This window comes from Gopherus evgoodei, unplaced genomic scaffold (assembly GCF_007399415.2).
Source record: "Gopherus evgoodei ecotype Sinaloan lineage unplaced genomic scaffold, rGopEvg1_v1.p scaffold_143_arrow_ctg1, whole genome shotgun sequence".
In the NCBI taxonomy this organism is placed as follows: Eukaryota; Metazoa; Chordata; order Testudines; family Testudinidae; genus Gopherus; species Gopherus evgoodei.
The window spans coordinates 46,804-62,212 of NW_022059806.1; the positions used below are offsets into that span (position 1 = coordinate 46,804).

Genomic DNA, 15,409 nt, shown 5'->3' on the forward strand with positions numbered 1-15,409 from the left:
AGACCCCACTCCTCTGCCAGAGTTGGGGAGAGAACCCAAGAGTCCTACTCCTCTCTCTATAAAGTTTTCTTCTCTAAAGGGCTCATTCCGATGGAGTTAAAAGACCCCCTGTACTCACCCCACTAGCAGCCACTTTCCTCTAATTTACTCACCAAATTCTCAGCCATGGTGGGTCGTGGCCCAGCACTGTAGACCGGGGAGTTGTGTCCCTGCATCCACTGAGGTCTGTGTCAGTCGGATTGTTCATCTGAGGTTTCTTTGCCTGTTGGGCATCCCCTCTTCTTCCTCCAAATGGTCACCAAAGATAATTATAGGTTGTTATTGCTCAGTGACGCCCACGCAGGAGCTGTCAGTGTTGAAGCTGGCGAGAAGGTGTGAAAATTGGATTGGATGGGGGCAAACACTGGGGTGAAAAAACAACTGTCACTTGTCTCAACTTCCCCTTTTCAGCCCCTATTGGTCGTTTGCTGCATCTCACCAAAGATTTGGTCACGGAGTCTGCAGACCTCTGAAAAGATTGAAGTCTCTGGGGGGTGAGGGTGAGGCCTTTTAGAGAACCTGCCATGGGGTGCATATGTGTGAAGAACCAGCCTTTACTGCTGTTTTGGAGCCAGGGACAGAACCCAGGAGTTCTGGTTCCCAGCCCCACCATTCTAAGCCACAAGACCCCAGTCCCTTCCCAGAGACAAGGCCAGAATCCAGGAGTTCTGGCTCCCAGTCCTGCCCCTGTTCTAACGATAGGTCTGGGATAGACTGATCCTGGAAAGGGAAGAATAGTGAGATGATAGCTATTCATATATTTCCTTGCAGCATATCTCTCTGTAAGCATCACAAGCTCTTAAAGGACTGAGTGATCTAGTGAGTTTGCGTGTATAGGGGGTTAGGAGCCAGGACTCCTGGGGTCTATCTGTGACTCTGGGAAGGAGTGGGGTGTGGTGGAGTGGAGAGGTGAGCGGGCTGACGGCCAGGGGTCCTGGGTTTTATGCCAAGCTCTTTAGAACCCCTTCTGAGGTTGGAGTCCCACCATTTTTTGGGTTTAGGATCTCAGTTCTGAACGTCCTCACTTGCCTTTCTCTCAGATAGAGCTCCTGCAAGCCCCCTCTGTGTTCCCTTTGTTCCCCTGTTGTGACGATGTAGCCGGGGGCCCCACTTGTGAGGTGACTGTATCTTGCCTAGCGGCTATTTCCCGAAGCCCATGGACATCAAGTGGAATTCTGGCAGAGTGACCAATGGGATCAAGACTTCCCAGCCACGGCACAGAGCAGTGGCAGGGCCTTCTCCCTCGTCAGCCAGCTCACCGCCTCTTCCTGAGGCCTGGCACACAACACCTGCCAGTGCAGTGTGGAGCACACCCCATCCCGTAAAACGATAGATGTGGAGGTCACGAATGGTGAGCTATGTTGGGGTGCCAGAGAATGAGGAAAGGACTGAGGCAGAAGGGTGCACTAAAGTGTCAGAGGGAGTGGGGGAGATAGAATGATAAAGTCCATGGAAGGGAGGATAGAAAAGAAAAGGGATGGATGTATGGATGGACAGAGACGAGGGAAAGATGGAGAGAGTGAAAGAGAGGGAAGGATGGTACGGAGCATGGGCTAGGTGGATGGACAAATGGAGATACAGAAGTATGGATGGAAACAAGGCGATGACATAGACAGAGTGATAGAGAGATGGAATGGTGCCGAGGGAAGGAAGGAGGGAAAGGTAAATCTTTCCTCTCTCTGTTGTCAGTCAGGACTTGAGCACATTGTGCTCAGTGCCGTACAAATGCAATTGATTCATGATTCTGAGCTGGTAACCATTTTGTCTCTCTGCTGCCAGTATGTGAGTCTCTAATTCATCCTGAGGTTTGCCTCCTGGGCCCCTCCTGTGAGCACAACATCATGGAGAAGCAGCTGGAGGTGGTTTGCCTCCTCCTGAGATTCAGCCCAGGGGCAGCCAAAGTGGAATGTCTGGTGAACGGCGAGAAGAGGAACCTTCCCACCACGGACTTCTCTATTGGGAAGGGCACAAACGGCACCTACGTGGGCCAGAGCCGAGTGAACATCACCAGGGAGAGCTGGGAGCAGGGGGACATCTACACCTGTGAAGTGACCCACCCAGTGCGGGGAATGGAGTACTCCATGCACAACACCAGCGAGTGCTTGGGTGAGGGGCTGTGGCCGTGCACGGTGGGGTGGGATGAAGGGTTGCCTGGAAACCAGCCTTATCTAAGGGTAAGCGGGACTGTGCCCAGATCCCAGGGTGACATAGAAATACATTGAGAGATGGATACTAGGAGTGGGTGGGAGAGGGATGGATGGGTGCAGTGAAAGATATGGAGGTTGGATGGATAGAGAGCTAGATACTGTGAATAGAAGGAGGAATGACTGGAGGGGAAGATGGATGTGATGGCTGGGTAGAAAGACAGGTCTGATGGATGGATGGATGGAGAAAGGGGATGTGTGTACGTGAATAATTAGTAATAAAGAGCTGGAGGTCTGCACAGGAAAGTGTAGATGGAGAGACAGAAAGTGCTACGGGATTGTCGATAGCTAGAAAGAGGCTTTTTTCAATGGTTTCTATCTTTCTTCCTTCTAACATCCCATGAAATTGAGGCTCACAAATTAGGGGACTGACAGTCCCCCTCTAAGAGGGGAGGGATAGCTCAGTGGTTTGAGCATTGGCCTGCTGAACCCAGGGTTATGAGTTCAATCCTTGAGGGGGCCATTTAGGGAACTAGGGTAAAAAATCTGTCTGGGGATTAGCCCTGCTTTGAGCAGGGGGTTGGATTAGATGAGCTCCTGAGGTCCCTTCCAACCCTGATATTCTATGATTCTGTAACACCCGTCACTGTAGTATCCTTCATGGTGCCGGGAATTCATGGAGTCTTCTGCTCTTCTTTCCCTATTGAAACAAGTCCTTTGTATTTTTGAGCCTGCCTCAGTGATTCCATCTGTCTCTGTCACCGAGCCGTCTTACGATGACCTAATTGGGGAGACAGCCTGTGTGACGTGCTGGTTTATAGCTTGGTAGATGTTCAGGTGGCTTGGGAAGTGATGAGAAAGCCAGCTCTGATGCAGAGACAGGAATCCTGGAACAAAGCAATGGGATCCAGAGCGTCATCAGCACCCACGAAATAAGCTTGGAGTAATGGAAGAGCAGGACCAAGTTCACTTGCAAAGTGACACCTCCTTGTTTTGGAGAAGTCACCCAGGATATGCCACTCATGGACACAAGTGAGTACATCCGCGTGTAAGTCCCAACTCCCTGTGTGAACTCAGCCAAAGTCACTTTACTCTCGCTCTGTGCCCAAGCCTGCAAAGAGGGGATAAGGGTCCTTTGTTTCTCTCAGCTGGTGTCTGTTTCTGGAACAGGGGTTCTCTTTCACGTCCCTTCGCCGGCTCGCAGGAGGGGGTTGTGGTCTCAGTCTGGGCCGGTAGACACCACCACAATAATAGTCAGGCTGCATGTTCTCAGACCAGCTTCTGCCATGGAAAATGAAGGCCTTGCAATTCACTAGACTCCAGTAGGGAGGTGAGGCAATAGAGGAGGATCTGGTGGATATTTCCTGGATCTTTCAAAGTGGTGATTCAGCCGGGGCCCTCAGAAGAGGTGATGAGGGACAGAAGATAGAAAGTAGGGTTAAGATGGTCCATCAAAGGTAGATTCATTGAGTCTGAGGCCAGAAGGGATCATCAGGTCATCTAGTCAGACCTCATGTTTCCCTGGCCAGAGTATTTCACTCATTTATCCCTTCGTCGAGCTCAGTAACATATCTTTGACTAACGCTTCATCTAGAGACACGTCCCGTCTGGATTGGAACCCCTCAGGAGATGGAGAATCCACCACTTCTCTTGATAGTTTGTTCTAATGGTTTTCTTCCAATATTGTTGCCTTACAACGAATTTGAACGTGTTTGGTTTCAGTTTCCGGCCATTGGTTCTTGTTCTGCCTTTTCTGCTAGATTAGAGAACTTTTTAGTACAGGGTTTCTCAAAGCGGGGTCGCAGCTTGTGTAGGGAAAGCCCCTGGTTGGCCGGGCCCATGTGTTTACCTGCCCCATCTACAGGTCTGGCTGATCGTGGCTCCCACTGGCCGTGGATCGCTGTTCCAGGCCAATGGGAGCTGCTGGATGCGGCTGCCAGTAAGTCGCTTGGCCCATGCTGCTTCCAGCAGCCCCCATTGGCCCGGAGCAGGATCCACGGCCAGTGAGAGCCGCGATCAGTGGGAGCTGCAGATGGGGCAGGTAAACACACCGGCCCAGCCCGCCAGGGGCTTTCCCTACACAAGCGGCGACCCCTGTTTGAGAAACCCTGTTTTAGTACCTGATGTTTTATCCCCGGGAAGGTATTCATACACTATTCAAGTCACATCTTCAGTTTACCCTGAACTGAATCAATATAGCTCCTTAAATCTCTCATTTACAGCTACTGAATCATCACTGAGGCTCTTCTATGAGCCCTTTTCAATTTTTCAAAGCACAAAGTTGTGAAACAGGTGCAAAAAATCTAGAAATGTTAATAAATGTTGGGCTGCTTTTATTTGCTTCCTGGTTTGTGAGTCAGGAACAAAAGGAGTGAGTGGGGATCATGTTTTCAGACTTTTTTTTGCAGCCAGTGGGGATAGACCCTAAATGAAAGCTGAGATTCCATGGTCATAGCATAAGCTGTGGATTTAAGGAAAAACAGCAAATACATAATAAATATGGCCAAGGTTAGCCACCCCTCACATGTTCCACCAAGGGACTAAGAGGAGACATATTCCATCCCTGGGAGAGAAATTAGCTTCATCTCACATCTCTGTCCCTTCCAGCCTACCCTGCCCACGCACCTACTGTCTCAGCCACTGTCTCCTGCCTGGACCCAGAGGAAACTTCAGGGAAGAAAGATTTCCACACGTTCCTCCGTGACGTCACTGGATTCTTCCCGGCAGACGTCAACCTCTGCTGGGAGCACAACAGCTCCATAGTCCCTGCCTCCCACTACAGCAGTGGCCCTGTGTCAGATCTGGTGAGGCCTACTCCACTCAGAGCATCTTGAGAGTCGCCAGGCCCACGGGGGAAGGAGAAGCAGGGCCCCAGGATTTCTGCCTGGTGTGGCACGTGACGCTGAATGAAACGGTGAAGGTGAAGTCAGAGAATTGTGAGTTGAAGCTTCCAAAGGGCGACGAGAGGGTTGTTCATCCCAATATGGCCAGTGCCCCCCATTACCCCAGGGGCTAGTGAGGGAGCTAGCACCAGTTCAGGCTTCAATGCTGGGGTTTCCAAAGGGATTCACGCTCTCAACTCCCACATCGGCTTGCAGTGAGAGTTGTGGTCACAACCCTGAGGGACTTTGGGAGACCAGCAGCCGGAATATCACTGGGGTGAAATATAAAGAGCACCTTCTGCCTGTGTAAGGGGAGGGTTTTAGGGGATGTGAGTTATGTCCTGAGCTCTGGATGCGGGATCTAGTAGTGCCAGCAGGGGGCTGGGAGCCAGGACCATGGGCAGGTCATTTCTCCTCTCTGTGTCCCAGCTGTCATTTCTGCCATCTTCATTGGGTTCATGAATTTGAGACTGGAAGGACCCTGATTTGAGCAAACATGGCAGGTCTGTCCCCTGCCGTGATTTCACCAATGGGTCTTTCTCCCATGGGAGCCAGAGGCCTTCAGATCTGCTCATGGGACCCAGAGACCCAAATAATAATAATGGGACCCAGGAATCCCAATCCCAATCCCGGAGTGTGTTGGAAAACCTCAGTCATTATTCTTGATGCCCCATGAGATGAGGATCGTGCCCCTTCCATCAGGGAAGCCAGTGCCCTATTTCCCACCCCAATGATCCTCGGGCCCTTCCCAAACAGCCCCTCGGCTTTGTTCCCCTGAGGCAGAGGTACTTATTTATCAGCTGGTGCCTCCTGAGTATTGGCTCATTCCAGCCCTCAACGTTGCCTCCTGCCCCCAACCAGGTGGCAGCAACTGTAATCAACACCCACTGAAGGTGTCTCTCCTTCTGCCTTCCCTGGAGGACCTCTACATAGCACAGAACGCCACCATCAGTTGTTTGGTGAGCGGCATGTAGACCCCAGCAGCCTGGAGGTGTCCTGGAACCGGGGTAGCGGGGGCCCATTGGCCGTGGTCTCCAGGGATCCGGTGCTGCAGGAAGATGGTACCTACAGTGCAACCAGCATCCTGTGGGTGTGCGTGGAGGAGTGGCAGGCGGGGGAGTAGTTCACCTGCACCATGAAACACCAAGACTTCCCATCGGCCATTGTCAAGACCATCCTCAAGATTCAAGGTTAGAACTCAGCCTTTCCCCTGTAGGGGGCACTTGCTCCAATCTTCCTGGCTCAGGGTGTAGGGAATGGGACATGGATCCTTTTGTCTCTAGGGGTCACCAGCTCTGATCCGGTTTCAGGTCAGTGAGACTGGGTGTTACACATTTGTGTGTGGGATGAAATGTGCAAATTAATGAGAGAGAAAGGGATGGAGAGTCAGGACTCCTGGGTTCTTTTTCCAGCTCTGGGGGCAGAGTGTGTGTGTGTGGGTCTAGTGGGTTATAGCAGGGGGGTTGTGTCAGGGTTGCCAGCCAGGACTCCTGGTTCTCATCCCTCACCAATAACCCTTTGGTGTTTCCTTGTGGCAGGATCTATCCATCCATTCTATCCTCTGCTGTACTTGTGTCTGCTTCCCCCTCTTTACTAGCTGTCCATTTTCCTGCCCACTTGCAAATCTCTCTCTCTGCATTGTGTCTGTTTATCCATATTTCGGTTGGCAATATCTGAGTTTGTCTGTTCTCTCTTTTGCAATCCTGTCCATCCATCCAACATCTGCAGTGTCATCTGTCTATATTAGCTTCTACAACATCCATCCATCCTCATGCAGTGTCATGAGTCTAGCTGTCCATCCCTGTCCACAGAGAGGCTGGGAGAGGATATTTTGGCACAAAAGGATTATATCCGGGATGCTCAGAGGGGTGAGATGCCCAACTCCCCTTGGAATTATGAATTTATTTCAGTGGCAACTAACTGCCTAAGAGTCCTTTAAAGACCCCAGCCCAAGTGGCTTGTCTCTGGTCACACTGCAGGTCAGTGGGAGAGATGGGAATAGAGCCCTGATTTCCCATCTCCAAGACTTGCATCTTAACCATCGCATCTGTCTAGCAATGTAGCCCTGGCTGCTATGGCGTCAGAACCACTAGCAGATGCGTCCTCACCTGACCACATAAGATGCAGAGGCAGAGCCCCCAGGAATCTGATGTTATGTCTGCAGGGAGCTAGGCATCAGGGTGAGACTGGGTTAGGATCTTTCATTGCCACGAGCTCCGTTCCCATCATCCCTGGATGTGTGACCAGGGTTGTGGTGACCAGGGAAAGTGATTTCACTTCTGAGTACGGCACTGGGGAGACTGACACTGGAATACAGCATCCGGTTCTGGGGTGAACGTGCAGCTATGGTCAGAAGCGGTAATGACATGTTGGGAATCATTAGGAAAGGGACAGATAATAAGACAGCAAATACCACATTGCCTCTGTATAAATCCACGGCACGCCCACACCTTGACTGCTGCCCACAGTTCTGGTCACCCCATCGCCAAAGAGATAGAACAGAAATAGAGAAGGTTCAGAGAAGGGCAACAGAAATGATCAGGGCTATGGAACAGCTTCCATATGAGAAGAGAATAAAGCGGCTGGGACTGTTCATCTAGGGAGACAACTGGGGGGATTTTACAGAGGTCGATACACTCATGACTCGTGTGACAAAAGGAAGTGTTATTTACTCCTTCACATAACACAAGAACCATGGTTCACCGAATGAAATTAAATGGCCACAGGTTTACAGCAATCACACAACAGAGTCAAGCTGTGGAACCTGTTGACTAAGGATGTTGTGAAGTTCCAAAGCATGACTGGGTTCAGAAAAGAATTTGATAAATTCATGGAGAATAGGTCCATCAATGACTATTAGCCAAGCAGGTCATTGATGCAACCTTATGTTCTCGGTGTCCCTAAGCCTCTTATGGTCAGATGCTGGGACTGTATGACAGTGGATTAATCATTTGACCGTTGTCCCATTCTGGTCATTCCGTCTGATGCATCTGGTATCTGCCACTGTTGGAAGACAGGATACTGGAGTAGCTGGAGAATTGTTCCCATGCACTGTGGCCATTCTCTTGTCCAATATTCAAAAAGAATGTTGAAAAATTGGAGAGGGTGCAAAAGAGAGCTAGAAAAATGATTAGAGGGCTGGAGAAAATACATTCCAGTGAGAGACAGGAGGAGCTGAATCAGTTGAGCTTATGAAAGAGACATTCAAGAGTTGGCTTCAATGATATGTATAAGTACCTGCATGGAAAGTGACTGGGGTCTCTGGAGGGCCATGCTGAGATCACACAATCGGGACAAACTGCAAAGAATGGGGCAGCCAATCCCCTTGACTGGTGGTTATCCTGATAGATTCACCAAACTAGAAACAAAACAGCTTCTACAATACCTTACTGGTTACCCAGAAGACAGAAATACAGCTTCCTTAGAGTAACCCAGCCTTGAGCTCCCACCCAGACAGGATGAGGATTACTGAAAATCTTGTTCATCATATAGAAGTTCTGTCAGTCCCAAAGGATTGGAGACATTACCCACCAGGTCAATGAGTATTTCAGATCTTACCCAAACAGTCAATTCTTATGAAGTAATTTACAATTTATTAAAAAAGATAAGAGTGAGAGAGTCAGTACTGGTTAAAAGACACATACATAAAGGTAGGACTTGAGTTCTTAGGTCAGTTTCATAGCAGAGGTGGTTGGCTTCAGAGTTGCAAAGAGTCCCTTGAACGAGTTTTTCAGGTTATAGTCCAGGGTTTCTCAAACAGGGGTTGCTGCTTGTGTAGGGAAAGCCCCTGGTGGGCCGGGCCAGTGTGTTTACTTGCCCCGTCCACAGGTCCGGCCCATTGCGGCTCCCGCCGGGCACGGATTGCTTCTCCGAGCCAATGGGAGCTGCTGGAAGTGGCAGCCAGTAAGTCCCTTGCCCCATGCCGCTTCCCACAGCCCCCATTGGCCTGGAGCAGCAATCCGTGGCCAGTGGGAGCCACGATTGGCCGGACCTGCCGACTGGGCAGGTAAACACACCAGCTCGGCCTTCCAGGGGCTTTCCCTACACAAGCGGTGACCCCTGTTTGAGAAACCCTGTTGTAGTCCAATGTCCATGGCCAAAATCAGGGTGATCCAGAATAGAACTAGAGACCTCTGCCTTATGACTCAAATGTCCCCTGATGAAGCTTTAGCAGATCTGAGATGAAAGGATCAGGGCCCAAGAACACAGCACCATGGGCTCCTCCGGGTACTCCTCTGGGTAGCTTGCCACAGGCAGACTTAATAGATTCCCCGAGACCTGGTCAGCATCAAGCCTTGGCTGGTCTGGCCAGTCCTTGGATCAGCCGCAGACTGAAGGACTATCCCCACCAGGAGCTCTGCCACAGGCGTCTGACTTCTCCGGTGGCCAGGGCTCTAGTGAGCTCGGGGGTTGGGATTTTCTACTTCTGTCCTGTGCCCAGACCTCTGGGGGTGGGCGCAAGCTCCACTGGTTCTGCCCACTTTGGAGTCCAGAGGGCCTCGTCCCTCTCTGAGGTGGTGGGGAACCAGACTGCCTCGCTATAGGGGCCATCACTTCTGTTTCCAGCGTCATGACAATATGAGGAAGCTCAGGGTGTTACTGATGGAGCTGCCATGCCTTTCCCCATTTCCTTCGGGCTTGTGGGTGGGTTGGTCAGGTGTTGCCCAAATGTGGCGATGGTCAACATATCTTCCCCCTTCTCAGAGCATGGATTGAAATGAAGTCCAAGCGGGTAGTGGCTTTAAAGTTGTTCCCATCAGATGGCCCCATTATTAGGTGTATTACAGTAGTGTGTAGAGGTTTCCACTGAGTTTGGGACCCCAATGCGCTAGGAGCTGCATGCACATAGAGTAATTGACAGTCTCTGTCCAGAAGAGCTTAATGTCCAAACAGAGAAAGGGTGTGAAGAGAAACCGAGGCAGAGAGAAAGGAGGTGAATTGCCTGAGGTCCCACAATGTCAATGACAGAGCTGGGAATAGACCCATGGGAGTCCTGAGTCTCATCCCAGTGGTCTGTTCATTGGACCACACTCCCTCTGGGATGGTACGAGTTGTGGGAGGTCTCAGAACAGCTCTGTGGGTAAATTCCCCAGGTCCCCAAAATAGGGAGTTTTGATGGTGGGGGAATTGGTGCCGCTACTGCCCAGGAACCGGTCCCAGCACAACTCAAGCTGGCATTGACTGGGAAGATGCTGCTGCCTGATGGGTGTGCCTGGCCCCATTGAGTTCTGCACTGGCAGGTCTCAGCCCAGTTCCCTGGCTGGCCAAGGGAGGGGGAGGGCATGCTCGGGGAGGGGCATGAAGTGCTGCTGTCTGGAGTTTGCAAAGGAGCCAAAGGGTGTGAAATGTAATGGAAGTTGGGGGCTGAAATCCCTGAGGCTGCTCTGAGAATTGCAGCCTGTGACAGGGAGTCTCCACCTGCAGCCCACCCAGTGTCCCCTGGCAGGGAGCCCTCTGTCTCTGGCCCTGGACAGGAGCTCCTGCCAAGAGCACAGACCAGAGCTCCCTGCTGTGCCCACTCAACTCCTTGGCTTAACGAAGAGGCCTCTCTAACCGGCCCCTTTATCTCACCCCCAGCTCCTCACTGCCCAGTGGAGGACCAAGGCATCGATGCTGAAGGAGGAGAGGAGGAATCTGATGGTCTCTGGACACCTGTTGCCTTCATTGCTCTCTTCCTGCTCAGCCTGTTGTACAGCGCCGGCGTCACGCTGCTTAAGGTAACAGCAACTGCTACCTTCATGGTCACGCTTCACTGCTTCTAGCAATAACCAGTGCTCAGTAATCTATCTCAGCCCATCAGCATGCAGCCACCAGCCATCAGCCGTCCTCGGGAACTACCCAGTCACCCACAGTCAGTGATGAAATTCAGCGAGGACAAATGCAAGGTAACCACTGGGGAACGAAGAACCAGTAGCCCACATGCAGAACGGGAACTGACTGCGGAAAGGGATCTGGGGTCAGACTGCATCACAAGCTAAATATGAGTCAATAATGTAAGATTTTTGGGGAAAAACCAAATTCTGGGCTGTATTAGCAGGAATGTTGTGAGCAAGATACAAGCAGTAATTCTTCTGCTCTGCTCCGTGCTGATACGGCTTCAGCTGGAGTCTTGTGTCCAGTGATGGGCACCACATTTCAGGAAAGATGTGGAAAAGTTGGAGACAGGCCATAGGAGAACAACAAAAATCATTTAAGGGCTAGAAAACATGAGCTGTGAGGGGAGATTGAAAGAACTGGGGTTGTTTAGTGTGGAACAGCGAAGACTGGGGTGGCCGGGGCGGGGGAATGACATGGTAACATTTCTGAAATACATAAAAGGTTGTGACAAAAAGGAGGGTGAAAATTGCACTCGTTATCCTGTGAGGACAGGCCAAGAAGCAATGGGCTTGGACTGCAGCCAGGGCAGTTTAGTTTGAACACTGAAAAAAACTTCCTAACTATCAGGCAGGATAAATAGTGGAACAAATTATCCAGGGAGGTTGTGGAGCCTGCATTGTTGGAGGTTTTTAGGAACAGGTTAGAGAAATACCTGTCAGGGATGGATGAGTTATTACTCAGTCCTGCCCCCAGCAGGAGATGGGACTAGGCGACCTCTTGAGGTCTCTCCCTGTCCTACATCTGTGTGATTTTATCATTGTCAGAGGCTCAAACCAAAGTCAGGAATTAGAGCCCAGGTTTAGGACCAGGTTACCTGGAGGGAGGAAAGCCTGGGACCAGGACAGGAGCAGGGCTGGAACCAGATGGGAACAAGGCAGGAGGAGGGCTGGAGCCAGATGGGAACAAGGCAGGAGCAGGGCTGGAGCCAGATGGGAACAAGGCAGGAGTGGGGCTGCAGCCGGCTCAAGGATGAAGCATCAACCATTAATAAGCTGCTAGTATTTATTAACTGATCATAATCACTTATCAATAATCAGCAATGAATGATCAAAGACCAAAAAGGAATGATCACTAATTAGGAAACCAGAACAAATGTTCAAGGACCAATGAGCGTCAATCACTAACCACTCAGCCATGATCACTAAGGATCTGTAGTGGGGCCCAGATGCACAAAGGGCCATAGCAGCCTGTGAAGCCGGTTCTGTGGCTGGGACATGGTGCCGGGACCTGGAACCAGAAGCAGAATCGGCTTAGACAGCCGTGTCTCCCCAGGGAGTTGGTGTGTGGCACCCGCTGGGCAGTGGCCGTTCCCTGAGGCGGTTTGACAAGGCCGGTGTCTCTGTCTGGAAGTTGAGCTCCAGCTCAATGCAGAGACCCTGGCAGGACACAGGCATGACTGGGCCAGGTCCATGGCCCAGGTTACGCAGCAGGACAGGCTAGATGGTCCCAAAGGACCCCTCTGGCCTTGCTTTCCCAGCGTAGGATGCTGCCCATGAGCCCAACACCGGGTCCAATGGCACCGGCTGAACCCCTCTGCTCTCTGTGTCCCATAGGTGCTGGGAGTGCCAGGCTCCGGGCTCCTTGGAGGTGAACAGCACTGCTTCATCCTCTTCATTCCCTCCCTCCATTGTCAGCCCTCCCAGGCTCCCGCCCTTTCTCCGGACTCCTGGAGGGACCATGTTCCACAGCAGCTCAGAGGGTGCCACAAAGGCCACTGAAGGGTCTGAGCTCTGCAGAGCCCAGAGCAGGGAGGGCAGAGTCCTTCCCCAGATGTCCCCAAGGGACAGCCCACACTGGAGCTTGAACTCAACCCCATTCCCCTCAACCCTCCACTCCCGTCCCATGGCAAGGACCGGATTTCCTTGTTTGTGGGAGTGTGTGTGTGTGTTTGCAGGTCTGTAGTGTCCTGAGGGCTGGTCAATCTGGACTCTGTCAAGGGAGAAGAGTCTCTCATTTGCTCTGTTTTTTAATGTGCAACTTACATGGGAATTGTGTGTTTGATCCAAAATAAAATGGATTAAAAAATTGGTTGCTGCATTTGAGGATGGTTTTGTGGGATTTAACCTATGAGAACACTACTCACTGTATCTTCCAGTCCCCTGTTATCCATCCATCCATCCATCCATCCAGTCCTCCCCACATTTATCTAGCTAATTGCCCTCTCTGTTAGGTGTCATCATATGTAGAAGCCAACATATTCTGAATGAGTTGAAAGTTGGGAGACCTGACTAATTGTCATAAATCTTTGGGCACTTGCCCCCGAGAACTTGAGTACCTCCCCAGTTGGATCATAGCCTGGTTAATTCTGCCTCTTTAAAGTCCCCCTTTGCTCTGACCGCTGGTGGGGTGATGGATTCTTTTATCTTTGTCCCGTGACCTCAGGATTTTCACTGAGCTTTTCTCTGTCAGTTCTGCAACTCACCCTCCCTAGAGGCGCACGTTCTGTGGGGCGGGGAAAGTTTATCCAGTTTATAGAGATGGACATCTGCAAACACTAGTGCCTAAAGTCACACTCCTTGTTCCCCTACCTGGAAGTGACCTGATCCCCAGAGGTACTAGTTACCCATCAGTGCCAATGTTAGACTCTGGATGCTCTGGAAATCGAATTTAGGGAGAAATCTGAGCTGTGTGTGTGTTGAAATCACTGTCAGCCTCGTTCAACTGAGCCATTATTTCTCCTCGTTATTGATAAGCACCAGGCCGGGGAAGAGCTACTGGTGCTAAAGGACAAGAACCAGTGGGTATGAAATGGCCAGGAATAATCTGAGTCTAGAAAGGAGAAGAAGGTTTCTAACCATCACAGGAAGAGGTTCAGGAACCATCTTCACCTAGGAGGAGAGGGGGGCAAAAGTTTTAGGATCTTGCTTAATAAGTTTATGACCCCAGAGGTCCCTTCCAGTCCTGTGTATCTCAAAGGGAATCCCATGGAAATTCCATTGAAAGAGCCCATAGAGTCCATTAAATGTCCAGTTTATTTCTTGATGTTCCCCTGCTTAGACATCCCAAGTCCTGAGCTTGCATTCACCCTCTTAGCTTCAGCAGCATTCTGCGAGCTGATGTTCAGTTGTTCATCTGCCGTGAGCCCTCGAGTCATTCTCAGAGCATGAGCAAATAAGTTAATTTCAGGGAAGGTTAAATTTACTCTCCGTTTCCTCTTGTATCATGCGCTGAAGGTCTTTGTGGTTAGGCCAAGAACCGTTCTCCAATTTAGCCTGACTGAGAACATCTGTGTCCTGTTTATCAAAACAGCTGGCAGCAGATGTTTCCCCTTTGAGACATTCTGGGGTAGAAGACTGGCATGGCTTGGGGCAGATTTGATTTGTGAGGCTCAGAATGGAAAGGCCATTGTTGACTAAGTTAAAAAATACAGCCATTGTGGGCTTGGTGGTGAAAAACAAAGTGAACAACATGCTGTAAATTATTCAAACCCTTGGCTCTGCTAACTAGCAGCTGCCACCCAAGTGTTGTTAATTTTCACAGACCCCCTAAACCCCCACTGTGGGGTAGGTAACCATTATTATAACCATTGGGGAAACTGAGGCACCGGGTTCCCCAACAATGACTCAGTAGTAAAGACAGGAACAGAACCCAGGAGTCCTGACACCCAGTATCCCCACTCTAAGCCACTAGATGCTACTCCCCTCCTTGAGGTGGGAATAGAACTCAGGAGTCCTGACTCCTGGACCCCTCTGCTCCAACCCACAAGACCCCACTTCCCAGCCTAGCCCATCTTCAAGAAATGGACAAACTATGCCCCACTCTATGGTATCACCTTGGCTAATGACTTCCTAGCTGAGCACTTGGGGTGGGATTTTTAAAGGGGTTTAAAAGAGTGCTGTGCCCAAATCCTTTTGACTGACAATATAAGTTTTGTGCCTATCTCACAGTGACCTGTTGGAAACCCCAGTTTTCATTTTAAACTAGACTCAGGTGGAGAAAGCCTTGGGGTCAGTCCTGCCCTGGGTGGAGATGGAGCAGAGAGGACTTGAGGGAGATTCTTTGGGTCTACTGAGGTTAGCTCTTGGGTGATACACTAAACAACAACCTTGATCTGGACGACTGGACTAGATGGGGGCTTTATAAATATTAGTTTCTGAGATTTCCCAGTAGACAAACCTAAGACCAGGTCAAGAGAAATGCAAAGGAAATAAAGACAAGAGGTGTCATATAAATTTAAGGAGCAGGGTCAACTTTTTCCACTTAGAGCCTCTAAAGATGGACATCTTAATGCATATTAAAGCCTTTAAAGAAGTGGCTAGATTTTCAGAAGTTCTGCGTAAACCCAGATCCTACTGTCTCCTTACTCCCAAAAGTCAATCCATTTGGCTTTAGAGGGGAAAATGAGAGTTGGGCTCTTGACTTACATTCACGGCTCTGAAATTTTTTAAAATTAGCCTTAGTGTTTTAAAGATTAGCTGATGATTTTCAGAAGGGACTGATGGTAACATTTTCAAAAATGCCTAAGGT

At 50.3% G+C, this 15,409-nt stretch overlaps 1 pseudogene; it reads left to right on the plus strand.

Annotated features, from left to right (window-relative positions):
* The first annotated feature begins 1,667 nt into the window (after positions 1–1,667).
* LOC115639884 lies at positions 1,668–12,660 on the plus strand (annotated as a pseudogene).
* The last annotated feature ends 2,749 nt before the right edge of the window (positions 12,661–15,409 follow it).